The sequence below is a fragment of the Squalius cephalus genome, assembly GCF_949319135.1.
Source record: "Squalius cephalus genome assembly, chromosome: 5".
In the NCBI taxonomy this organism is placed as follows: domain Eukaryota; kingdom Metazoa; phylum Chordata; class Actinopteri; order Cypriniformes; family Leuciscidae; genus Squalius; species Squalius cephalus.
In genome coordinates this window covers 12,794,923-12,822,164 of record NC_137126.1, presented here as the reverse complement: position 1 = coordinate 12,822,164, position 27,242 = coordinate 12,794,923, and positions in this window count along the sequence as shown.

The window sequence follows — 27,242 nt, the reverse complement described above, 5'->3', positions numbered from 1 at the left end:
TTTATGGCGAATAAGGGACACAGGAAGTGTGTTATAACTTCAGCATACATTATCTGATCTTGATGAAACTTCAGCAGTGTGTTCGTTTTCAGAGGCCGAACACAAGGATGTGATTATTGTGAGTCAAAGTTATAGCGCCACCAACTGGCAGCAGGAAGTGTGTCACTTTCAAAATGCTTTGAAATCACTCTCTTATTTTTACCTGATTTGCTTCAAACTTTATGTGTATGATGTAGACACACGGCAGATGTAGACCTGTGAAAGGATTATTGATATCTTAGATACTGTTGCCATGGCAACGCATCAAACTTTAATATTCTTTTTTGATGCTTTTGAGACTCTTAACATACTTGAAATTGCATGAAACTCGACAGACACATCACACTTATTATCCAGTAGACATGGGCAAAGTTTCAGAAACGGGCGTGGTGAGGGGCTCAGTAGCGCCACCTTTAGTCAAAAATGGGGGCTTAGTTTTACCTAGAATCACAAAACTTGGTATGTATATTGTTCTTATCGAGCCGGACAACTTTCTAATTTACACTTATTAGCTCAAAGCAACAGAAAGTCAGATATTTTGGTTTGAATGTGATTTTTTGGAGAAATTTCTCTCTCTCTCTGTCTCTGAGTGTGTGAGGGGTGGGGGTGATTTGTCAGTTGAGTGAGATTTACTTTTTCATTTGTTTTTCAAGGTTTCTGGGGCTTTTGGGTCCCTAAACGTGCTCGAAAACTCTTGAAACTTTGCACACAGGTCAGAACCCGCGGCCATCAGGGCGGGGCTGAATCTGGTAGCCGGGCGTGGCAGGGGGGCTCAACAGCGCCCCCTTGAACGGGGTTCTAAAACTTGGTCCATATATCAAACACGCTTGCATGTAATAATATGAAACTCGGTACACATATAGATCTCATCGGGCCGAACAACTTTCGTACTTTTACTTTTTACGCCAGCCCAACAGGAAGTCGGCTATTTAGGGTTGTTTGGAAATGCTTGCTGTGGAATTTAATGTACTCCTCCTAGGAAATACATCGATTCGCCTCCAAACTCGGTCAGCGTGAAGTCAAGACATTGATGATGCTAAATTGCGGACGGATTTTTGATATCTCGAACGGTTTGGCTGTGGCGAGGAAACGAATTAATGGCGAGAAAAGAGAAAAACGAAGTGTTATAACTAATGCATACATTAACTGATCTTGATGAAACTTCAGCAGTTTGTTCATGGTAAGAGGCCGATCAGATGGATGTAACTATTGTGTGTCAAAGTTATAGCGCCACCAACTGGCAGCAGGAAATGTGTCACTTTCAAAATGCTTTTGACAAAAGTTGGGGGGGTTGTTTTACCTACAGTAGCACAACTCAGTACGTATGTTGATCTCATCGACCCGGACAACTTTCTAATTTAAAGTCATTAGCTCCGACCATCAGGAAGTCAGATATTTTGGTTTGAATGTGGATTTTTTGCAAAATCAGCCTCCAAAAGGCACTAAAAGCCTCAAATCTTCTAAAAATGTAATTTTATACCATTTATTTCTATATAAAAGTATACAAATATCACAACTAAACCCATTTTATTCTGTTTTTAAAAAGAATTTTATTCTAATTTTATTCTAAATTTTAAAACAGTAAAGTAAAAAAAAAATTCAAGTCATACATAGGGCTATACTGCCCTCTTGTGTCCAAAAGGACATCGAAATAATATATAAAACTTTTTACCAGCTAGGCCAATAATGTATTTAAATATACATTTATTAGGTATGTGTCTGAGGATATTTTCCCACCGGTTAATCGACGTGTGTGACACGAGTGGGTGCTTTTGTATCGCTAATATAAAAGTAAAAGAAAAATACGGACGTCCGCACGGACATTTATAATGGTGCACACACAAATCACACACACGTTGGAAAGAATTATGCTTTTAAACAACACTAAACCGCCATTAGATGTCGCCAAGTGACCGTCTTAATGAGCGAGTCATTGATTCATTCGTTCAAATGATTCGTAATCCATAACATACAGATCCATAAACATGGATCCATAAACATCCAATCCATAAACATAAACAGATGTTTATGGATTGATCATTCAATCTTTGAGTCAACCAATTCGTTCAAAATGCTGAATCATTCAGTTATGAGAAAACACGTTCCTGTGAGATGCGTTCTTCTGTGATCTTTGTTTAACTATTTCCGCTGCTGAAACAGAACAAAAACAGTCAATATTGCATCTAAAATGTAAATGACTTCATTTTAACTGTTAATAACCTGTTGTATGAAATCAATGTCACAGTTTCAATAGTGATTGTATTCAGGAAAAGTTAGGTACGGAGAGCGAGCGATTTCAACGAAATCAGAACTAAACCCATTTTATTCTTTTATTATTATTATTATTCAATTTAAGAATTATGTTGGAGTTTAAAAAAAGCCAGAATGTTTTAGTCCAAAAAATAAATAAATCATGCCATGGATTGCTTGAAATTAAATTTTTTTATTATATTTATTTTTTCGTTTTGACTTTGTTTATAGTTTATTTTTTATTTTTTATTCTTGTTCCGTTCTGAATATCATTACATTTAAAGGATTTGTTGTGGAATATTTTGAGTGTATCATAAAATCAGAATAATTCTCTCGATTTAGTGATCCCCTACTTATTATTTTATTTTATTTTTTTCTTTGTTCTAATTAGTTCAGGCAAGTAAAATTATCTGTGTCTTGTCCCTTAAATTTATTTATATATATATATATATAATGTATGTATGTGTGTGTGTGTATATATATATATATATATATATATATATATATATATATATATATGTGTGTGTGTGTGTGTATATATATATATATATATATATATATATATATAAATATAAATATAGCTGCGAGCAGCGATGGAGGGCCAAAGCCGCCGGCACCGCCACCCTGGCACCAGGATTGCGGTGCCACCGGCTTGGGCCCGTAATCGCTGCTCGCAGCTATCAACTGCTATGCTGTCAACAGGAAGTGACATGTTTAACACTGTTGTGGTCTCCTAATAACATATATAAAAGAGCCAGCAAGTGCTAAACAGGTTAGCAACATACTAGAAACATGCTAGCAAACACTTAGCTAAGTGATAAAGCATGCTATTACTGTAATTAAATAGGAATTTGCTGTAACTCAGGCATGGAACGTCCAATCTGCCCCAAACTTCACATGTTTGATAAGAATCATGGCCTGAACGCATGCCTATGCTCAAATTCAGTTATAGTAATAGCGCCACCTACTGGCAACAGGAAGTGACATGTTTAACACGTTGATGCCGTTCTAGCAACATGTTAAAAATGCCATTGAGTTCTAAACATGCTAGAAACATATTAAAACATGCTAGCAATACTTAGCTAAGTGCTAAAGCATGCTAATTCAATGAAACAGGACTTTGTTGTTACTCAAGAAGGCAATGTACAATCTACCCCAAACGTCACACGTTTGATAAGAGTTCTTGAACACATGTCCATGCTCATATTTAGTTATAGTCATAGCGCCACCTGCTGGCAACAGGAAGTGACGTTTAACACTGTTCTTGACTCCTAATAACATATAAAAAAATGCCAGTAGGTGCTAAACATCCTACCAACATACTAGAGACATGCTAAAACATAATAGCAAACACTTAGCTAAGTGCTAAAGAATGATATTACTGCAATTAAATATGAATTTGCTGTAACTCAGGCATGGAATGTCCAATCTGCCCCAAACTTCACACTTTTGATAAGCGTTCTGTCCTGAACACATGACCATGCTTATATTCAGTTACAGTCATAGCGCCACCTGCTGGCAACAGGAAGTGACATGTTTAACACTGTTGTGGACTCCTAATAACATATAAAAAAGTGCCAGCAAGTGTTAAACATGCTAACAACATACTAGAAACATGCTAAAACATGCTAGCAAACTCTTAGCCAAGTGCTAAAGCATGCTATTATTGCAATTAAATAGGAATTTGCTGTAACTCAGGCATGGAATGTCCAATCTGCCCCAAACTTCACACTTTTGATAAGAGTCATGGCCTGAACACATCTACATGAGAATGTTCAGTTATAGTAATAGCGCCACCAACTGGCAACAGGAAGTGACATGTTTAACACGTTGATGCCGTTCTAGCAACATGTTAAAACATGCTAACAATGCTTAGCTAAGTTCTAAAGAATGCTAATTCAATGAAACATGACTTTGTTGTTACTCAAGAAGGCAATGTCCAATTTGCACCAAACTTCACATGTTTGATAAGAGTTCTGTCCTGAACACACATCCATGCTCATATTCATTTATAGTCATAACGCCACCTACTGGCAACAGAAACTGACATGGTTAACACAGTAATGCAGTACTAACCACATAATTATTGTGTACTAAGCATGCTAGAAACAGACTGAACATGCTAGCAACACTTAGCTGAGTCATGAAGCATGCTATTATCACCATTATACAAAACATTTTGTAACTGACTTTGACATACTCTTACTATATATACCTCCTTAAATGTACATTTCCCAACCATGCTCTGCCTTCCTAAAGCCACCGAGTGTTGATGGCACGGGTGCGAGGGCCCTTTCATCGCTGCTTGCAGCTTTAATTATTAGGGCCCGAGCACCGATGGTGTGAGGACCCTCTTGGAATTGCTCTGTTTATTATTATTATTATTATTCTTCTCCGCATTGAATTGCATTTTTGAGGGCCTAAACATGCGCGAAAACTCACGAAACTTTGCACACGCGTCAGAACTGGCGAAAATTTACATCTGATATAGGTTTCAGAATTGGACGGGGCAAAATGGCTCGATAGCGCCACCTATAAAAGTTCAACGGAGTGCGCCTCCTGCAACGTTCCACGTACGTGCACGAAATTCGGTACATACGTGTAATGACCTAATACCTACAAAAAAGTCTCTTGGAGCATAGCCCTAAACACAACAGGAAGTCAGCCATTTTGAACTTCCTCTCAGATTTTTGTGCAGTTTTTGCCATTTTCAGGCCTCGTACTTTAACGAACTCCTCCTACAGTTTTAATCTGATCATCTTCAAATTTGGTGAGTGTAATCTTAAGGCCTTTGCGACGTTAAATTGCGAAGATCTTGAGTTTTCGTCGAAGGGCGGGTCCTCGGCGGCCTTACAAATTTCGATGTTTCGCCATGAAACAGGAAGTTGCTGTAACTCAGGCATGGAATGTCCAATCTCCCCCAAACTTCACACGTTTGATAAGAGTTCTGTCCTGAACACATGGCCATGCTCATATTCAGTTATAGTCATAGCGCCACCTGCTGGCAACAGGAAGTGACATGTTTAACACTGTTATGGACTCCTAATAACATATAAAAAAGTGCCAGCAAGTGCGAAACATGCTAACAACATACTAGAAGCATGCTAAAACATGCTAGCAAACTCTTAGCTAAGTGCTAAAGCATGCTATTATTGCAATTAAATAGGAATTTGCTGTAACTCAGGCATGGAATGTCCAATCTGCCCCAAACTTCACACTTTTGATAAGCGTTCTGTCCTGAACACATCTACATGAGAAAATTCAGTTATAGTAATAGCGCCACCTACTGGTAACAGGAAGTGACATGTTTAACACTCTTGTGGTCTCCTAATAACATATAAAAAAGAGCCAACAAGTGCTAAACAGGTTAGCAACATACTAGAAACATGCTAGCAAACACTTAGCTAAGTGCTAAAGCATGCTATTACTGCAATTAAATAGGAATTTGCTGTAACTCAGGCATGTAATGTCCAATCTGCCCCAAACTTCACACATTTGATAAGAATCATGGCCTGAACACATGTCTATGCTCAAATTCAGTTATAGTAATAGCACCACCTACTGGCAACAGGAAGTGACATGTTTAACACTTTGATGCCGTTCTAGCAACATGTTAAAAATGCCATTGAGTTCTATACATGCTAGAAACATGTTAAAACATGCTAGCAGTACTTAGCTAAGTGCTAAACCATGCTAATTCAATGAAACAGGACTTTGTTGTTACTCAAGAAGGCAATGTACAATCTACCCCAAAATTCACACGTTTGATAAGAGTTATCTCTTGAACACATGTCCATGCTCATATTTAGTTATAGTCATAGCGCCACCTGCTGGCAACAGGAAGTGACGTTTAACACTGTTCTTGACTCCTAATAACATATAAAAAAATGCAAGTAGGTGCTAAACATCCTACCAACATACTAGAGACTTGCTAAAACATACTAGCAAACACTTAGCTAAGTGCTAAAGAATGATATTACTGCAATTAAATATGAATTTGCTGTAACTCAGGCAAGGAATGTCCAATCTGCCCCAAACTTCACACTTTTGATAAGCGTTCTGTCCTGAACACATGATCATGCTTACAGTCATAGCGCCACCTGCTGGCAGCAGGAAGTGACATGTTTAACACTGTTATGGACTCCTAATAACATATAAAAAAGTGCCAGCAAGTGCTAAACATGCTAACAACATACTAGAAACATGCTAAAACATGCTAGCAAACTCTTAGCTAAGTGCTAAAGCATGCTATTATTGCAATTAAATAGGAATTTGCTGTAATTCAGGCATGGAATGTCCAATCTGCCCCAAACTTCACACATTTGATAAGAATCATGGCCTGAACACATGTCTATGCTCAAATTCAGTTATAGTAATAGCGCCACCTACTGGCAACAGGAAGTGACATGTTTAACACTTTTATGCCGTTCTAGCAACATGTTAAAAATGCCATTGAGTTCTAAACATGCTAGAAACATGTTAAAACATGCTAACAATGCTTAGCTAAGTGCTAAAGAATGTTAATTCAATGAAACATGACTTTGTTGTTACTCAAGAAGGCAATGTCCAATTTGCACCAAACTTCACACGTTTGATAAGAGTTCTGTCCTGAACACACATCCATGCTCATATTCAGTTATAGCCATAACGCCACCTACTGGCAACAGAAACTGACATGGTTAACACCGTAATGCAGTACTAACCACATAATTATTGTGTACTAAGCATGCTAGAAACAGACTAAACATGCTAGCAACACTTAGCTGAGTCATGAAGCATGCTATTATCACCATTATACAAAACATTTTGTAACTGACTTTGACATACTCTTACTATATATACCTCCTTAAATGTACATTTCCCAACCATGCTCTGTCTTCCTAAAGCCACCGAGTGTTGATGGCACGGGTGCGAGGGCCCTTTCATCGCTGCTTGCAGCTTTAATTATTATTATTATTCTTCTCCGCATTGAATTGCATTTTTGAGGGCCTAAACATGCGCGAAAACTCACGAAACTTTGCACACACGTCAGAACTGGCGAAAATTTACATCTGATATAGGTTTCAGAATTGGACGGGGCAAAATGGCTCGATAGCGCCACCTATAAAAGTTCAACGGAGTGCGCCTCCCGCAACGTTCAACGTACGTGCACGAAATTCGGTACATACGTGTAATGACCTAATACCTACAAAAAAGTCTCTTGGAGCATAGCCCTAAACACAACAGGAAGTCAGCCATTTTGAACTTCCTCTCAGATTTTTGTGCAGTTTTTGCCATTTTCAGGCCTCGTACTTTAACGAACTCCTCCTACAGTTTTAATCTGATCATCTTCAAATTTGGTGAGTGTAATCTTAAGGCCTTTGCGACGTTAAATTGCGAAGATCTTGAGTTTTCGTCGAAGGGCGGGTCCTCGGCGGCCTTACAAATTTCGATGTTTCGCCATGAAACAGGAAGTTGCTGTAACTCAGGCATGGAATGTCCAATCTGCCCCAAACTTCACACGTTTGATAAGAGTTCTGTCCTGAACACATGGCCATGCTCATATTCAGTTATAGTCATAGCGCCACCTGCTGGCAACAGAAAGTGACATGTTTAACACTGTTATGGACTCCTAATAACATATAAAAAAGTGCCAGCAAGTGCTAAACATGCTAACAACATACTAGAAGCATGCTAAAACATGCTAGCAAACTCTTAGCTAAGTGCTAAAGCATGCTATTATTGCAATTAAATAGGAATTTGCTGTAACTCAGGCATGGAATGTCCAATCTGCCCCAAACTTCACACTTTTGATAAACGTTTTGTCCTGAACACATCTACATGAGAATATTCAGTTATAGTAATAGCGCCACCTACTGGCAACAGGAAGTGTCATGTTTAACACGTTGATGCCATTCTAGCAACATGTTAAAAATGCCATTGAGGTCTAAACATGCTAGAAACATGTTAAAACATGCTAGCTAATGTTAAAACATGCTAGCAATACTTAGCTAAGTGGTAAAGCATGCTAATTCAATGAAACAGGATGTTGTTGTTACTCAAGAAGGCAATGTCCAATATGCGCCAAACTTCACACTTTTAATAAACGTTCTGTCCTGAACACATGACCATGCTCATATTCAGTTACAGTCATAGTGCCACCTGCTGGCAACAGGAAGTGACATGTTAAACACTGTTGTGGACATATAAAAACATATAAAAAAAGTGCCAGCAAGTGCTAAACATGCTAACAACATACTAGAAACATGCTAAAACATGCTAGCAAACACTTAGCTAAGTGCTAAAGCATGCTATTGCTGCAATTAAATAGGAATTTGCTGTAACACAGGCATGGAATGTCCAATCTGCCCCAAACTTCACACGTTTGATAAGAGTCATGGCCTGAACACATCTACATGAGAATATTCAGTTATAGTAATAGCGCCACCTGCTGTCAACAGGAAGTGACATGTTTAACACTGTTGTGGTCTCCTAATAACATATATAAAAGAGCCAGCAAGTGCTAAACAGGTTAGCAACATACTAGAAACATGCTAGCAAACACTTAGCTAAGTGATAAAGCATGCTATTACTGCAATTAAATAGGAATTTGCTGTAACTCAGGCATGGAACGTCCAATCTGCCCCAAACTTCACATGTTTGATAAGAATCATGGCCTGAACGCATGCCTATGCTCAAATTCAGTTATAGTAATAGCGCCACCTACTGGCAACAGGAAGTGACATGTTTAACACGTTGATGCCGTTCTAGCAACATGTTAAAAATGCCATTGAGTTCTAAACATGCTAGAAACATATTAAAACATGCTAGCAATACTTAGCTAAGTGCTAAAGCATGCTAATTCAATGAAACAGGACTTTGTTGTTACTCAAGAAGGCAATGTACAATCTACCCCAAACGTCACACGTTTGATAAGAGTTATCTCTTGAACACATGTCCATGCTCATATTTAGTTATAGTCATAGCGCCACCTGCTGGCAACAGGAAGTGACGTTTAACACTGTTCTTGACTCCTAATAACATATAAAAAAATGCCAGTAGGTGCTAAACATCCTACCAACATACTAGAGACATGCTAAAACATAATAGCAAACACTTAGCTAAGTGCTAAAGAATGATATTACTGCAATTAAATATGAATTTGCTGTAACTCAGGCATGGAATGTCCAATCTGCCCCAAACTTCACACTTTTGATAAGCGTTCTGTCCTGAACACATGACCATGCTTATATTCAGTTACAGTCATAGCGCCACCTGCTGGCAACAGGAAGTGACATGTTTAACACTGTTGTGGACTCCTAATAACATATAAAAAAGTGCCAGCAAGTGTTAAACATGCTAACAACATACTAGAAACATGCTAAAACATGCTAGCAAACTCTTAGCCAAGTGCTAAAGCATGCTATTATTGCAATTAAATAGGAATTTGCTGTAACTCAGGCATGGAATGTCCAATCTGCCCCAAACTTCACACTTTTGATAAGAGTCATGGCCTGAACACATCTACATGAGAATGTTCAGTTATAGTAATAGCGCCACCAACTGGCAACAGGAAGTGACATGTTTAACACGTTGATGCCGTTCTAGCAACATGTTAAAACATGCTAACAATGCTTAGCTAAGTTCTAAAGAATGCTAATTCAATGAAACATGACTTTGTTGTTACTCAAGAAGGCAATGTCCAATTTGCACCAAACTTCACATGTTTGATAAGAGTTCTGTCCTGAACACACATCCATGCTCATATTCAGTTATAGTCATAACGCCACCTACTGGCAACAGAAACTGACATGGTTAACACAGTAATGCAGTACTAACCACATAATTATTGTGTACTAAGCATGCTAGAAACAGACTGAACATGCTAGCAACACTTAGCTGAGTCATGAAGCATGCTATTATCACCATTATACAAAACATTTTGTAACTGACTTTGACATACTCTTACTATATATACCTCCTTAAATGTACATTTCCCAACCATGCTCTGCCTTCCTAAAGCCACCGAGTGTTGATGGCACGGGTGCGAGGGCCCTTTCATCGCTGCTTGCAGCTTTAATTATTATTATTATTATTATTTTGTCAACCTTTCGGGCACTTTTGGGGTCCTTAACATGCTCAAAAACTCTTGAAATTTTGCACACACGTCAGAACCCGCGGCCATCAGGGCCGGACTGAAGCTGGTACCCGGGCGTGGCAGGGGGGCTCGACAGCGCCCCCTGGAACGGGATCCGAACACTTGTCCATAAATCAGACACGCTTGCATGTAATAATATGAAACTCGGTACACATATAGATCTCATCGGGCCGAACAACTTTCGTGCTCTAAGTTTTACGCCAGCCCAACAGGAAGTCGGCTATTTAGGGTTGTTTGGAAACGCATGCTGTGGAATTTAATGTACTCCTCCTAGGGAATTCATCGATTCGCCTCCAAACTCGGTGTGCATGAAGTCAAGACATTGAGGATGCTAAATTGCGGACGGATTTTTGATATCTCGAACGGTTTGGCCGTGGCGAGGAAACGAATTTATGGCGAAAAAATGAAACAGGAAGTGTGTTATAACTTCTGCATACATTAACTGATCTTGATGAAACTTCAGCAGTGTGTTCGTTGTAAGAGGCCGATCGCACAGATGTGACTATTGTGAGTCAAAGTTATAGCGCCACCAACAGGCAGCAGGAAGTACATCACTATTAAAATGCTTTGAAATCACTGTCTTATTTTTACCAGATTTGCTTCAAACTTTATGTGTACAATGTAGACACACGGCAGATGTAAACCTGTGAAAGGATTATTGATATCTTAGATACTGTTGCCGTGGCAACGCATCAAACTTTAATATTCTTTTTTTATGCTTTTGAGACTCTTAACATACTTGAAATTGCATGAAACTCGACAGACACATCACATTTATTATCCAGTAGACATGTGCAAAGTTTCAGAAACGGGCGTGGTGAGGGGCTCAGTAGCGCCACCTTTAGTCATAAGTGGGGGGGTTAGTTTTATCAACAGCAACAAAACTTGGTATGTGTATTGTTCTCATCAAGACGGACAACTTTCTAATTTACATGAACCATCTCCGACCAACAGGAAGAGAGATATTTTGGTTTGAATGTGGATTTTCTGAAGAATTTTCTCTCCCTCTCTCTGTGTCTGTGTGTGTGTGAGGGGAGGGGGGGATTTGACTATTGCTTTTATATTGTTAATCAAGGTTTCAGGGGCTTTTGGGGTCCTTAACGTGCTCAAAAACTCTTGAAACTTTGCACACAGGTCAGAACCCACGGCCATCAGGGCCGGGCTGAAGCTGGTACCCGGGCGTGGCTGGGGGGCTCAACAGCGCCCCCTTGAACGGGGTTCTAAAACTTGATCCATATATCAAACACGCTCGCATGAATTAATATGAAACTCGGTACACATATAGATCTCATCTGGCCGAACAACTTTACCCCGGTCAAGTTTTACGCCAGCCCAACAGGAAGTCGGCTATTATGGGTTGTTTGGAAAACGCTTGCTGTGGAATGTGAAATACTCCTCCTAGAAAATTCACCGTGTCCCCTTCAAACTCGGTGTGCATGTAGTCAAGACTTTGAGGATGCTAAATTGCGGACGGATTTTTGATATCTCGAACGGTTTGGCTGTGGCGAGGAATCGAATTTATGGCGAGAAAAGAGAAACACGGAAGTGGAATAACTTCTGCATACATTAACTGATCTTGATGAAACTTCAGCAGTGTGTTCGTGGTAAGAGGCCAATCAGATGGATGTAGCTATTGTGAGTCAAAGTTATAGCGCCACCAACTGGCAGCAGGAAGTGTGTCACTTTCAACATGCTTTTGACAAAAGTGGGGGGGTTAGTTTTAACTACAGTAAAGAAAAAATAGTTTGGATATTGTTCTCATCAAGCCGGACAACTTTCTAATTTACATTCAATAGCTCTGGCCATCAGGAAGTCAGATATTTTGGTCTGAATGTGATTTTTTTTGCAAAATCAGCCTCTGAATTTTTAGCCACTCCTCTTAAACTATTTATTTTATTCGTACCAAACTTTTTCAACATGATGAAACTACATTAAATATGCTAAATTGTGAATGGATAATAAATATCTCAAACGGTTTTGCTATGGCGAGGGATTAAATAGTGTCCAAAAAGGAAACACTAAAAATCTTCTAAAAATGTAATTATATACCATTTATTTCTATATAAAAGTATACAAATATCACAACTAAACCCATTTTATTCTGTTTTTGCAATTCAAGAAGAATGAAAAAGTTAAAACAGGCTATTTAGTGCTATTTGGTTCAACAAAAAAGCAAACATAGGGCTATACTGCCCTCTTGTGTCCAAAAGGACATCAAAATAGTATATAAAACTTTTTACCAGGTAGGCCAATATTGTATTTAAATATACATGTATTAGGTATGTGTCTGAGGATATTTTCCCACCGGTTAATCGACGTGTGACACGAGTGGGTGCTTTTAAATCGCTAATATAATAGTGTAAGAAAAATAATGATAATGTTGCACACACAAATCACACACATGTGGGAAAGAATGATGCTTTTAAACAACACTAAACCGCTATTAGGTGTCGCCAGGCATCCATCTTAATAAGCGAGTCATTGATTCATTCGTTCAAACGATTTGTTCGAATGAGTCGATCATGATTAAGACAGATGTTTATGGATTGATCATTCAATCTTTGAGTCAACCGATTCGTTAAAAATGCTGAATCGTTCAGTTATGAGAAAACACGTGATGCGTGATGGTTCTGCCGTGATCTTTGTTTAACTATTTTCGCTGCTGAAACAGAACAAAAACAGTCAACATTGCATCTAAAATGTAAGTGACTTAATTGTAACTGTTTATTAACCTGTTGTATGAAATCCAGGGGTGGGAGAAAAAAATTATTCTTAGATGCATCGCGATGCGGACGTGGACGATTCTGAATCGATTCACAAATGTCAAAAAATCGATTCTCTAAAAAAATATTTTTCTAATAACGTAATATTGACGGAAGGCAAAAGGCGTTCCGGAACTCTAAGCGGACGTGCGTGCAGTCTGTGGCGCGCACATAACAGAGAAGTTTCTTCTGCTCACCAAGGCTGCATTTATTTGATTAAAAATACAAACAAAAACAGTAATATTGTAAAATATTATTCCAATTTAAAACAGCTGCTTTCTATTTTAATATATTTTAAACTGTTATTTATTCCTGTGATCAAAGCTGAGTTTTCAGCATCATTACTCCAGTCGTCACTGTCACATGATCCTTCAGAAATTATTCTAATATGATGATTGATACTCAAGAAACATTCATTATTATTTTAAATGTCGAAAACAGTTGTGTACAGTCTTTGATGAATAGAAAGTTCAAAAGAACAGCATTTATCTGAAATCTAAAGCTTTTGTAACGTTAAACACTACCGCTCAAAAGTTTTGGGTTAGTAATAATTAAAATTTTATTTTTTGGGGAAATAAATAAAATAAATCAGTACTTTTATTTATGAAGGATGAGTTAAACTGATCAACAGTTACAGTAAAGACATTTATAATGTTAAAAATATATATATTTGAAATATATGCTGTTCTTTTGAATTTTACATTCATCAAAGCATTTTGAAAAAAAAAATCTGTACACAACTGTTTTCAACATTGAAAATAATAATGAATATTTATTGAGCATCAATCATCATATTAGTATGATTTCTGAAGGATCATGTGACACTGAAGACTGGAGTAATGATGCTGAAAACTCAACTTTGATCACAGAAATGAATTACTATGTAAAATATTTAAAAATTGAAAACAGCTGTTTTAAATTGGAATAATATTTCACAATATTACTGTTTTTGTTTGTATTTTTAATCAATAAATGCAGCCTTGGTGAGCAGAAGAGACTTCTCCTAAAAACATTAAAAATCTTACTGACCCCAAACTTTTGAACAATAATATATATATATATATATATATATGTATGTGTGTGTATGTATGTATGTATGTATATGTATATATATATATATATATATATATATAAATATAGCTGCGAGCAGCGATGGAGGGCCAAAGCCGGCGGTACCGCCACCCCGGTGCCTTTAGGTAACTAAAGGCACCGGGGTTGCGGTGCCACCGGCTTGGGCCCGTAATCGCTGCTCGCAGCTATATTTAGGGCCCGAGCACCGATGGTGTGAGGACCCTCTTGGAATTGCTCTGTTTATTATTAGGGCCCGAGCACCGATGGTGAGAGGACCCTATTGTTTTTGCTCCGTTTATTATTATTATTATTATTCTTCTCCAAAGTGAATCGCTTTTTAGAGGGCCTAAACATGCTTGAAAACTCATGAAACTTTGCACACGCTTCAGAAGTGGTGAAAATTTACGTGTGATATGGTTTTCAAAATTGGGTGGGGCAAATTCGGTAAATTATTGCCCCCACATTTTGCCCCGGCTCCTGGTTTCACTTACAGGTATGAAATTTGGTACATACATGTAATGACCCAATACCTACAAAAAAGTCTCTTGGAGCATAGCCCTAAACACAACAGGAAGTGAGCTATTTTGAACTTCCTCCTAGATTTTGGGCATTTTTCGTAATTTCCTGATGTTGTACTTTAACAAACTCCTCCTACAGTTTTGATCTGATCCTCTTCAAATTTGGTGAGTGTAATCTGAAGGCCTTTGCGACGTTAAATTGCGAAGATCTTGAGTTTTCGTCGAAGGGTGTGCCCTCGGCGGCCTGACAAACATTCACCCAATTTCGGCCTTTTGGTGATATATGCTTGATCAGATAAGTTCAATAATAATGTTGCTTGCAGTTCCGATGTTGCTAGGCAACCACAGACAGCCTGCAGTAACTCAGCCATACAATTTCCAATCTGCCCCAAACTTCACATGTTTGATAAGAGTCCTGTCCTGAACACATGACCATGCTCATTATGGTTATAGCAATAGCGCCACCTGCTGGTAGCAGGAAGTGTGGCAAATACAAAACGTGCTCGAAAAATCATGAAACTTTGCACATGCTTCAGAAGTGGTGAAAATTTACGTGTGATGTGGTTTTCAAAATTGGGTAGGGCAAAATGGCTTACTTATTGCCCCTATATTTTGCCCCGGCTCCTGGTTTCACGTACAGGTATGAAATTTGGTACATACATGTAAAGACCCAATACCTACAAAAAAGTCTCTTGGAGCGTAGCCCTAAACACAACAGGAAGTCAGCTATTTTGAACTTCCTCTCAGATTTTGGGCAGTTTTTGCCATTTCCTGATGTTGTACTTTAACAAACTCCTCCTACAGTTTTGATCTGATCCTCTTCAAATTTGGTGAGTGTAATCTTAAGGCATTTCCTAAAGGCGCCGGGTGGCGGTGGCAGGGGTGCGAGGGCCCTTTCCATCGCTGCTTGCAGCTTTAATTAGGGCCCGAGCACCGATGGTGTGAGGACCCTCTTGGAATTGCTCTGTTTATTATTAGGGCCCGAGCACCGATGGTGAGAGGACCCTATTGTTTTTGCTCCGTTTATTATTATTCTTCTTCTTCTTCTCCAAAGTGAATCGCTTTTTAGAGGGCCTAAACATGCTCGAAAACTCATGAAACTTTGCACACGCTTCAGAAGTGGTGAAAATTTACGTGTGATATGGTTTTCAGAATTGGGGGGGGCAAATTCGGTAAATTATTGCCCCCACATTTTGCCCCGGCTCCTGGTTTCACGTACAGGTATGAAATTTGGTACATACATGTAATGACCCAATACCTACAGAAAAGTCTCTTGGAGCATAGCCCTAAACACAACAGGAAGTGAGCTATTTTGAACTTCCTCCTAGATTTTGGGCATTTTTCGGAATTTCCTGATGTTGTACTTTAACGAACTCCTCCTACAGATTTGATCTGATCCTCTTCAAATTTGGTGAGTGTAATCTTAAGGCCTTTGTGACGTTAAATTGCGAAGATCTAGAGTTTTCGTCGAAGGGTGTGCCCTCGGCGGCCTGACAAACGTTCACCCAATTTCGGCCTTCTGGTGATATATGCATGATCAGATAAGTTCAATATTAATGTTGAATGCAGTTCCGATGTTGCTAGGCAACCACAGACAGCCTGCAGTAGCTCAGCCATACAATTTCCAATCTGTCCCAAACTTCACATGTTTGATAAGAGTCCTGTCCTGAACACATGACCATGCTCATATTTGGTTATAGCAATAGCGCCACCTGCTGGTAGCAGGAAGTGTGGCAAATACAAAACATGCTCGAAAAATCATGAAACTTTGCACACGCCTCAGAAGTGGTGAAAATTTACGTGTGATATGGTTTTCAGAATTGGGGGGGGCAAATTCGGTAAATTATTGCCCCCACATTTTGCCCCGGCTCCTGGTTTCACGTACAGGTATGAAATTTGGTACATGCATGTATTGACCCAATACCTACAGAAAAGTCTCTTGGAGCATAGCCCTAAACACAACAGGAAGTGATCTATTTTGAACTTCCTCCTAGATTTTGGACATTTTTCGTAATTTCCTGATGTTGTACTTTAACGTACTCCTCCTACAGTTTTGATCTGATCCTCTTCAAATTTGGTGAGTGTAATCTTAAGGCATTTCCTAAAGGCGCCGGGTGGCGGTGGCAGGGGTGCGAGGGCCCTTTTCATCGCTGCTTGCAGCTTTAATTATTATTATTATTCTTCTCCGCATTGAATTGCATTTTTGAGGGCCTAAACATGCGCGAAAACTCACGAAACTTTGCACACGCGTCAGAACTGGCGAAAATTTACATCTGATATAGGTTTCAGAATTGGACGGGGCAAAATGGCTCGATAGCGCCACCTATAAAAGTTCAACGGAGTGCGCCTCCTGCAACGTTCCACGTACGTGCACGAAATTCGGTACATACGTGTAATGACCTAATACCTACAAAAAAGTCTCTTGGAGCATAGCCCTAAACACAACAGGAAGTCAGCCATTTTGAACTTCCTCTCAGATTTTTGTGCAGTTTTTGCCATTTTCAGGCCTCGTACTTTAACGAACTCCTCCTACAGTTTTAATCTGATCATCTTCAAATTTGGTGAGTGTAATCTTAAGGCCTTTGCGACGTTAAATTGCGAAGATCTTGAGTTTTCGTCGAAGGGCGGGTCCTCGGCGGCCTTACAAATTTCGATGTTTCGCCATGAAACAGGAAGTTGCTGTAACTCAGGCATGGAATGTCCAATCTCCCCCAAACTTCACACGTTTGATAAGAGTTCTGTCCTGAACACATGGCCATGCTCATATTCAGTTATAGTCATAGCGCCACCTGCTGGCAACAGGAAGTGACATGTTTAACACTGTTATGGACTCCTAATAACATATAAAAAAGTGCCAGCAAGTGCGAAACATGCTAACAACATACTAGAAGCATGCTAAAACATGCTAGCAAACTCTTAGCTAAGTGCTAAAGCATGCTATTATTGCAATTAAATAGGAATTTGCTGTAACTCAGGCATGGAATGTCCAATCTGCCCCAAACTTCACACTTTTGATAAGCGTTCTGTCCTGAACACATCTACATGATAATATTCAGTTATAGTAATAGCGCCACCTACTGGCAACAGGAAGTGTCATGTTTAACACGTTGATGCCATTCTAGCAACATGTTAAAAATGCCATTGAGGTCTAAACATGCTAGAAACATGTTAAAACATGCTAGCAATACTTAGCTAAGTGCTAAAGCATGCTAATTCAATGAAACAGGATGTTGTTGTTACTCAAGAAGGCAATGTCCAATATGCGCCAAACTTCACACTTTTAATAAACGTTCTGTCCTGAACACATGACCATGCTCATATTCAGTTACAGTCATAGTGCCACCTGCTGGCAACAGGAAGTGACATGTTAAACACTGTTGTGGACATATAAAAACATATAAAAAAAGTGCCAGCAAGTGCTAAACATGCTAACAACATACTAGAAACATGCTAAAACATGCTAGCAAACACTTAGCTAAGTGCTAAAGCATGCTATTGCTGCAATTAAATAGGAATTTGCTGTAACACAGGCATGGAATGTCCAATCTGCCCCAAACTTCACACGTTTGATAAGAGTCATGGCCTGAACACATCTACATGAGAATATTCAGTTATAGTAATAGCGCCACCTGCTGTCAACAGGAAGTGACATGTTTAACACTGTTGTGGTCTCCTAATAACATATATAAAAGAGCCAGCAAGTGCTAAACAGGTTAGCAACATACTAGAAACATGCTAGCAAACACTTAGCTAAGTGATAAAGCATGCTATTACTGCAATTAAATAGGAATTTGCTGTAACTCAGGCATGGAACGTCCAATCTGCCCCAAACTTCACATGTTTGATAAGAATCATGGCCTGAACGCATGCCTATGCTCAAATTCAGTTATAGTAATAGCGCCACCTACTGGCAACAGGAAGTGACATGTTTAACACGTTGATGCCGTTCTAGCAACATGTTAAAAATGCCATTGAGTTCTAAACATGCTAGAAACATATTAAAACATGCTAGCAATACTTAGCTAAGTGCTAAAGCATGCTAATTCAATGAAACAGGACTTTGTTGTTACTCAAGAAGGCAATGTACAATCTACCCCAAACGTCACACGTTTGATAAGAGTTATCTCTTGAACACATGTCCATGCTCATATTTAGTTATAGTCATAGCGCCACCTGCTGGCAACAGGAAGTGACGTTTAACACTGTTCTTGACTCCTAATAACATATAAAAAAATGCCAGTAGGTGCTAAACATCCTACCAACATACTAGAGACATGCTAAAACATAATAGCAAACACTTAGCTAAGTGCTAAAGAATGATATTACTGCAATTAAATATGAATTTGCTGTAACTCAGGCATGGAATGTCCAATCTGCCCCAAACTTCACACTTTTGATAAGCGTTCTGTCCTGAACACATGACCATGCTTATATTCAGTTACAGTCATAGCGCCACCTGCTGGCAACAGGAAGTGACATGTTTAACACTGTTGTGGACTCCTAATAACATATAAAAAAGTGCCAGCAAGTGTTAAACATGCTAACAACATACTAGAAACATGCTAAAACATGCTAGCAAACTCTTAGCCAAGTGCTAAAGCATGCTATTATTGCAATTAAATAGGAATTTGCTGTAACTCAGGCATGGAATGTCCAATCTGCCCCAAACTTCACACTTTTGATAAGAGTCATGGCCTGAACACATCTACATGAGAATGTTCAGTTATAGTAATAGCGCCACCAACTGGCAACAGGAAGTGACATGTTTAACACGTTGATGCCGTTCTAGCAACATGTTAAAACATGCTAACAATGCTTAGCTAAGTTCTAAAGAATGCTAATTCAATGAAACATGACTTTGTTGTTACTCAAGAAGGCAATGTCCAATTTGCACCAAACTTCACATGTTTGATAAGAGTTCTGTCCTGAACACACATCCATGCTCATATTCAGTTATAGTCATAACGCCACCTACTGGCAACAGAAACTGACATGGTTAACACAGTAATGCAGTACTAACCACATAATTATTGTGTACTAAGCATGCTAGAAACAGACTGAACATGCTAGCAACACTTAGCTGAGTCATGAAGCATGCTATTATCACCATTATACAAAACATTTTGTAACTGACTTTGACATACTCTTACTATATATACCTCCTTAAATGTACATTTCCCAACCATGCTCTGCCTTCCTAAAGCCACCGAGTGTTGATGGCACGGGTGCGAGGGCCCTTTCATCGCTGCTTGCAGCTTTAATTATTATTATTATTATTCTTCTCCGCATTGAATTGCATTTTTGAGGGCCTAAACATGCGCGAAAACTCACGAAACTTTGCACACGCGTCAGAACTGGCGAAAATTTACATCTGATATAGGTTTCAGAATTGGACGGGGCAAAATGGCTCGATAGCGCCACCTATAAAAGTTCAACGGAGTGCGCCTCCTGCAACGTTCCACGTACGTGCACGAAATTCGGTACATACGTGTAATGACCTAATACCTACAAAAAAGTCTCTTGGAGCATAGCCCTAAACACAACAGGAAGTCAGCCATTTTGAACTTCCTCTCAGATTTTTGTGCAGTTTTTGCCATTTTCAGGCCTCGTACTTTAACGAACTCCTCCTACAGTTTTAATCTGATCATCTTCAAATTTGGTGAGTGTAATCTTAAGGCCTTTGCGACGTTAAATTGCGAAGATCTTGAGTTTTCGTCGAAGGGCGGGTCCTCGGCGGCCTTACAAATTTCGATGTTTCGCCATGAAACAGGAAGTTGCTGTAACTCAGGCATGGAATGTCCAATCTCCCCCAAACTTCACACGTTTGATAAGAGTTCTGTCCTGAACACATGGCCATGCTCATATTCAGTTATAGTCATAGCGCCACCTGCTGGCAACAGGAAGTGACATGTTTAACACTGTTATGGACTCCTAATAACATATAAAAAAGTGCCAGCAAGTGCGAAACATGCTAACAACATACTAGAAGCATGCTAAAACATGCTAGCAAACTCTTAGCTAAGTGCTAAAGCATGCTATTATTGCAATTAAATAGGAATTTGCTGTAACTCAGGCATGGAATGTCCAATCTGCCCCAAACTTCACACTTTTGATAAGCGTTCTGTCCTGAACACATCTACATGATAATATTCAGTTATAGTAATAGCGCCACCTACTGGCAACAGGAAGTGTCATGTTTAACACGTTGATGCCATTCTAGCAACATGTTAAAAATGCCATTGAGGTCTAAACATGCTAGAAACATGTTAAAACATGCTAGCAATACTTAGCTAAGTGCTAAAGCATGCTAATTCAATGAAACAGGATGTTGTTGTTACTCAAGAAGGCAATGTCCAATATGCGCCAAACTTCACACTTTTAATAAACGTTCTGTCCTGAACACATGACCATGCTCATATTCAGTTACAGTCATAGTGCCACCTGCTGGCAACAGGAAGTGACATGTTAAACACTGTTGTGGACATATAAAAACATATAAAAAAAGTGCCAGCAAGTGCTAAACATGCTAACAACATACTAGAAACATGCTAAAACATGCTAGCAAACACTTAGCTAAGTGCTAAAGCATGCTATTGCTGCAATTAAATAGGAATTTGCTGTAACACAGGCATGGAATGTCCAATCTGCCCCAAACTTCACACGTTTGATAAGAGTCATGGCCTGAACACATCTACATGAGAATATTCAGTTATAGTAATAGCGCCACCTGCTGTCAACAGGAAGTGACATGTTTAACACTGTTGTGGTCTCCTAATAACATATATAAAAGAGCCAGCAAGTGCTAAACAGGTTAGCAACATACTAGAAACATGCTAGCAAACACTTAGCTAAGTGATAAAGCATGCTATTACTGCAATTAAATAGGAATTTGCTGTAACTCAGGCATGGAACGTCCAATCTGCCCCAAACTTCACATGTTTGATAAGAATCATGGCCTGAACGCATGCCTATGCTCAAATTCAGTTATAGTAATAGCGCCACCTACTGGCAACAGGAAGTGACATGTTTAACACGTTGATGCCGTTCTAGCAACATGTTAAAAATGCCATTGAGTTCGAAACATGCTAGAAACATATTAAAACATGCTAGCAATACTTAGCTAAGTGCTAAAGCATGCTAATTCAATGAAACAGGACTTTGTTGTTACTCAAGAAGGCAATGTACAATCTACCCCAAACGTCACACGTTTGATAAGAGTTATCTCTTGAACACATGTCCATGCTCATATTTAGTTATAGTCATAGCGCCACCTGCTGGCAACAGGAAGTGACGTTTAACACTGTTCTTGACTCCTAATAACATATAAAAAAATGCCAGTAGGTGCTAAACATCCTACCAACATACTAGAGACATGCTAAAACATAATAGCAAACACTTAGCTAAGTGCTAAAGAATGATATTACTGCAATTAAATATGAATTTGCTGTAACTCAGGCATGGAATGTCCAATCTGCCCCAAACTTCACACTTTTGATAAGCGTTCTGTCCTGAACACATGACCATGCTTATATTCAGTTACAGTCATAGCGCCACCTGCTGGCAACAGGAAGTGACATGTTTAACACTGTTGTGGACTCCTAATAACATATAAAAAAGTGCCAGCAAGTGTTAAACATGCTAACAACATACTAGAAACATGCTAAAACATGCTAGCAAACTCTTAGCCAAGTGCTAAAGCATGCTATTATTGCAATTAAATAGGAATTTGCTGTAACTCAGGCATGGAATGTCCAATCTGCCCCAAACTTCACACTTTTGATAAGAGTCATGGCCTGAACACATCTACATGAGAATGTTCAGTTATAGTAATAGCGCCACCAACTGGCAACAGGAAGTGACATGTTTAACACGTTGATGCCGTTCTAGCAACATGTTAAAACATGCTAACAATGCTTAGCTAAGTTCTAAAGAATGCTAATTCAATGAAACATGACTTTGTTGTTACTCAAGAAGGCAATGTCCAATTTGCACCAAACTTCACATGTTTGATAAGAGTTCTGTCCTGAACACACATCCATGCTCATATTCAGTTATAGTCATAACGCCACCTACTGGCAACAGAAACTGACATGGTTAACACAGTAATGCAGTACTAACCACATAATTATTGTGTACTAAGCATGCTAGAAACAGACTGAACATGCTAGCAACACTTAGCTGAGTCATGAAGCATGCTATTATCACCATTATACAAAACATTTTGTAACTGACTTTGACATACTCTTACTATATATACCTCCTTAAATGTACATTTCCCAACCATGCTCTGCCTTCCTAAAGCCACCGAGTGTTGATGGCACGGGTGCGAGGGCCCTTTCATCGCTGCTTGCAGCTTTAATTAGGGCCCGAGCACCGATGGTGAGAGGACCCTATTGTTTTTGCTCCGTTTATTATTATTCTTCTTCTCCAAAGTGAATCGCTTTTTAGAGGGCCTAAACATGCTCGAAAACTCATGAAACTTTGCACACGCTTCAGAAGTGGTGAAAATTTACGTGTGATATGGTTTTCAGAATTGGGGGGGGCAAATTCGGTAAATTATTGCCCCCACATTTTGCCCCGGCTCCTGGTTTCACGTACAGGTATGAAATTTGGTACATACATGTAATGACCCAATACCTACAGAAAAGTCTCTTGGAGCATAGCCCTAAACACAACAGGAAGTGAGCTATTTTGAACTTCCTCCTGGATTTTGGGCATTTTTCGTAATTTCCTGATGTTGTACTTTAACGAACTCCTCCTACAGATTTGATCCGATACTCTTCAAATTTGGTGAGTGTAATCTTAAGGCCTTTGTGACGTTAAATTGCGAAGATCTAGAGTTTTCGTCGAAGGGTGTGCCCTCGGCGGCCTGACAAACATCTATCTATAAATTACAGGAACGTCTGTCTGTCTGTCTGTCTGTGTGTGTGTGTGTCTGTTCCTCGCATATCTCTCGAACCGTTAGTCCGATTGATTTCAAACTCGACAGGTGTCTCGCCACGGGCACGAGTAAGTGCAGTGCCAAGTTTGACATTGTTTGGATGAGAAATGCAAAAGATATCGTTAAATATATCATTTTTAGAAGGTTGTGGTTTAAAAATAAACATTCTGACATTAGAGAGTTGTATCGGTCAAAGAAGCCCCAAGAAGGCTGTGGTTTAAAAATAAACATTCTGACATAAACACTCAGTCAGCTACACTGTTTACTTCTGAATATTATAGTTTGGTTCCCGAACGTGATAAATCCATCTATCTATAAATTACAGAAACGTCCGTCTGTCTGTCTGTGTGTTATTCGCATATCTCTCGAATGTGAGATAACCACTAAATGTGTGAAAACCACTATTTTCTGTTTCAAACTTTCACATAGAATCTTTAGGTTATAACAACATTGAAAATCAAAATCTGGATTTGAATTTTTTAAGATTTATTATAAAAACGGATTATTTTTTCCCAAAAATGCAATAAATTCATGACTTTTTTTTTTTTTTTCAAAATGCTATTAATCCATTGAATCAATATAAAGTTATTTTTGATCATATTGCCATCGCAAGAAATATCTCCTGAACTTTTTTGACGGCGATCAGCTCACAAAAACTGATTTTGCACGGGCACTTTGCACTGCTCCCTGAATCGAGGTGCTTATTCATTTGTGGATGTAAACTGAATCTGTATGTCAGCTATGCTGTTAGTGTTTACTTCTGAATATTATATTTCATTCTGGTGCGCTTAACGTTGTCGCTACTGTGTAATAATAGCCTATGCTATTCACCAACTAAACATATCCTATTCAATGCGTTCACAGTCTCTTTCACGGGCATCATTTGTAGTTGCCTATTCACAAACTGTTTGCTCAAGCATAGCGTTTTCTCGGAGTTCACTGTGTGCTTTTTACCATGCACAAATAAAAATGTCACTGAACTTTTGCTGTGTAATTGTAACAATGAGCACACACCAAACCAACAATTACTAAAAACACACACAAAAACTGATTTTGCACGGGCATTTTTTGCACTAGTTCACCCAATTTCGGCCTTTTGGTGATATATGCATGATCAGATAAGTTCAATATTAATGTTGCTTGCAGTTCTGATGTTGCTAGGCAACCACAGACAGCCTGCAGTAACTCAGGCATACAATTTTCAATCTGCCACAAACTTCACATGTTTGATAAGACTCCTGTCCTGAACACATGCCAATGCTCATTATGATTATAGCAATAGCACCACCTGCTGGTAGCAGGAAGTGTGGCAAATACAAAACGTGCTCGAAAAATCATGAAACTTTGCACACGCTTCAGAAGTGGTGACAATTTACGTGTGATGTGGTTTTAAAAATTGGGTGGGGCAAAATGGCTTACTTATTGCCCCTACATTTTGCCCCGGCTCGACGTTTCACGTACAGGTATGAAATTTGGTACACACATGTAAAGACCCAATACCTACAAAAAAGTCTCTTGGAGCATAGCCCTAAACACAACAGGAAGTCAGTTATTTTGAACTTCCTGTCAGATTTTGGGCAGTTTTTGCCATTTCCTGATGTTGTACTTTAACAAACTCCTCCTACAGTTTTGATCTGATCCTCTTCAAATTTGGTGAGTGTAATCTTAAGGCCTTTCCTAAAGGTGCCGGGTGGCGGTGGCAGGGGTGCGAGGGCCCTTTTCATCGCTGCTTGCAGCTTTAATTATTCTTCTTCTTCTTCTCCAAAGTGAATCGCTTTTTAGAGGGCCTAAACATGCTCGAAAACTCATGAAACTTTGCACACGCTTCAGAAGTGGTGAAAATTTACGTGTGATATGGTTTTCATAATTGGGGGGGGCAAATTCGGTAAATTATTGCCCCCACATTTTGCCCCGGCTCCTGGTTTCACGTACAGGTATGAAATTTGGTACATACATGTAATGACCCAATACCTACAGAAAAGTCTCTTGGAGCATAGCCCTAAACACAACAGGAAGTGAGCTATTTTGAACTTCCTCCTAGATTTTGGGCATTTTTCGTAATTTCCTGATGTTGTACTTTAACGAACTCCTCCTACAGATTTGATCTGATCCTCTTCAAATTTGGTGAGTGTAATCTTAAGGCCTTTGTGACGTTAAATTGCGAAGATCTAGAGTTTTCGTCGAAGGGTGTGCCCTCGGCGGCCTGACAAACGTTCACCCAATTTCGGCCTTCTGGTGATATATGCATGATCAGATAAGTTCAATATTAATGTTGCTTGCAGTTCCGATGTTGCTAGGCAACCACAGACAGCCTGCAGTAACTCAGCCATACAATTTCCAATCTGTCCCAAACTTCACATGTTTGATAAGAGTCCTGTCCTGAACACATGACCATGCTCATATTTGGTTATAGCAATAGCGCCACCTGCTGGTAGCAGGAAGTGTGGCAAATACAAAACATGCTCGAAAAATCATGAAACTTTGCACACGCTTCAGAAGTGGTGAAAATTTACGTGTGATATGGTTTTCAGAATTGGGGGGGGCAAATTCGGTAAATTATTGCCCCCACATTTTGCCCCGGCTCCTGGTTTCACGTACAGGTATGAAATTTGGTACATACATGTATTGACCCAATACCTACAGAAAAGTCTCTTGGAGCATAGCCCTAAACACAACAGGAAGTGAGCTATTTTGAACTTCCTCTCAGATTTTGGGCAGTTTTTGCCATTTCCTGATGTTGTACTTTAACAAACTCCTCCTACAGTTTTGATCTGATCCTCTTCAAATTTGGTGAGTGTAATCTTAAGGCATTTCCTAAAGGCGCCGGGTGGTGGTGGCAGGGGTGCGAGGGCCCTTTCATCGCTGCTTGCAGCTTTAATTAGGGCCCGAGCACCGATGGTGTGAGGACCCTCTTGGAATTGCTCTGTTTATTATTATTATTATTATTCTTCTCCGCATTGAATTGCATTTTTGAGGGCCTAAACATGCGCGAAAACTCACGAAACTTTGCACACGCGTCAGAACTGGCGAAAATTTACATCTGATATAGGTTTCAGAATTGGACGGGGCAAAATGGCTCGATAGCGCCACCTATAAAAGTTCAACGGAGTGCGCCTCCTGCAACGTTCCACGTACGTGCACGAAATTCGGTACATACGTGTAATGACCTAATACCTACAAAAAAGTCTCTTGGAGCATAGCCCTAAACACAACAGGAAGTCAGCCATTTTGAACTTCCTCTCAGATTTTTGTGCAGTTTTTGCCATTTTCAGGCCTCGTACTTTAACGAACTCCTCCTACAGTTTTAATCTGATCATCTTCAAATTTGGTGAGTGTAATCTTAAGGCCTTTGCGACGTTAAATTGCGAAGATCTTGAGTTTTCGTCAAAGGGCGGGTCCTCGGCGGCCTTACAAATTTCGATGTTTCGCCATGAAACAGGAAGTTGCTGTAACTCAGTCATGGAATGTCCAATCTCCCCCAAACTTCACACGTTTGATAAGAGTTCTGTCCTGAACACATGGCC